Below are 2,175 nucleotides of genomic sequence, written 5' to 3' on the forward strand. Positions count from 1 at the left end.
GGAAATATTACCGGGCTCCAGCAGCTCTCGGGGTGGCCAGCAAGCAGGAAGGTAAAAGGGGAGAGGCAGTGTGTTAGTCTGGGTGGACTAGAGAAACAAATGCATAGACATGCCCATATGTGTATCAGAAAGGCTTTATATAGAGAGTAATTGCTACTTAAGAGAACATCCCAGCCCAGTCCAGATCAAGTCCATAAGTCCAATATGAGCCCATATGTCCCGCACAAATCTAAAAAGTACTCTTCACACTCACAAAACATATGCAATGATGCCAAATGCAGGAAGATCACATGCCAGTGGGTGGAAGGTCTTGTGGATCCAGGGGCGTTGTAAGCATCTAAGCATTGGCAGGGCTCTCCACATGGTTCCTCAGGCTCCATCAGACTTGTTGTCCGTAATGTCTCTCAGGGAGTCAGCCTTGTCAGTAGAGAGTCTCCAAGGGAATGAGGAGAAGAGACAGAGAGAGACAGAGAGAGAGAATCTCCCACCTCCAGGGAGGAAAACCAGAATTTTCAGAATCCTCCAGAGAAGGCCATGCCCACAGAGAGGCCTCATTGGCTGTGACCCAATTGACAGACTAGACTCCACCCCTTCACGCTTAATCCTCTCAAGTCCCAAATTGACATCAGATTACGTAACTACCACAGACAGAGAGTGTGGGCCCCAGGGGCCCTGCTTATAAGATATATAGCATCATGTTATACATATATAGTATCTGATTGACAGACGTGATTCCACCCCTAATTGGGAGTGTGTAGTGGACATAGATGTAACAATCACACCCTCTGAAGCAGTGGTTCTCAACCTTCCTAATGCTGCCGCAACCCTTTGACCCCCCCAACCATAAAATTATTTTTGTTGCTACCTCATAACTGCAATTCTGCTACTGTTATGAATCGGGCGACACCTATGAAAGGGTCATTCAACCCCCAAAGGGGTCGAAACCCATAGATTAAGAACCTCTGCTTTAGAGGTAAAGACAGGGTGGCTCCTCCACCCTCCGTTAGCCTGGGCTATGTAATATGCTGTACAAATAAGGACACGGTACAAATCCTGGACAGCAGACTGCCAGAGATGCATGGATTTGGGCCCCCATAAACTAGATGCTGAAATTCGAATCCCCCTATCAGTTGATGTAATCTCATTTGGGAATAAGGGTTCTTTGTTATATTTGTCAACATGGGATGTATACTAAACCTAATCACTCCCGAGTTATAAAAGCAACCAATTTGTAGACACATAAACAAAGTCATCCGGGGAAAATAGATGCCAACAAACTGAAAAATACAAGGCCCTCCTCCTAGTCATCCTGATTCCAGGCTCCTAGCCTCCTGACATATGAGGAAATAAGTGTTCATCTGTGAAGCCACCCACTGGTGGTGTTTCTGTCCCAGCAGCAGCGTGACAGCAGTTCGTTAGCTCCCGTCAGCTGGCGTCATTCGCTTTGGAATGGCTTTCATAGGACACTTGTTTTCGATAAAACTGCTAGTCAGGCTTCATGCTTCTTCAGTGACATCAGAGTAAATTCCAGGACTAAATAAATTCAGTCTCACTATAGTATCTCATAAAGAGAAATACAATCCAGAAAGGAAAAATATATACTCTAAAAAATAGTATGATTCTAATTTTTACTTGCGTCTCTGGGAGAATAGTACAAAGGGACATACTTCCATACACTTATTCAAAAATCCTTTCCTTTCCTCTCCAATTGCTTACACTTTTTACTGTTTCCTAAGACGTCTGCTCAGAATGCCTGAGCTCCCTTAGTAACATCTAATTGCTGTTCTGTTTTTGTCTGACATACATCCTTCTCTCTTCATCGCATGGATGGACTGAAGTTTGCTTTCAACTCCACCTACTAGTAGGACCCCCAGTGTCAATGGGAACTGTTTAAATACTCCTTGCGAGGTTCAACATAGAAGAACTGCACATAAAAACTTGGATTCAATATTGATTTTCACTGCCATCAAGCCAATGCCCGGTCATAGGGACCCTATAGGACAAGGTACAATTGCCCCGTGAGTTTCTAAGACTGTAGCCCTTTATGGGAATAGAAAGCCTCATCTTTTCCTCCTGGTGCTGCTGGTGGTTTTGAACTGCTGACCTTTTCAGTAGCAGCCCAACTTATAACCACGACACCAGCAGGACTCCTATCTTAATCTTAGTTTCCTAAAA

This window comes from Echinops telfairi, unplaced genomic scaffold (assembly GCF_000313985.2).
Source record: "Echinops telfairi isolate 266 unplaced genomic scaffold, ASM31398v2 ScPeMD7_443;HRSCAF=831, whole genome shotgun sequence".
NCBI lineage: Eukaryota > Metazoa > Chordata > Mammalia > Afrosoricida > Tenrecidae > Echinops > Echinops telfairi.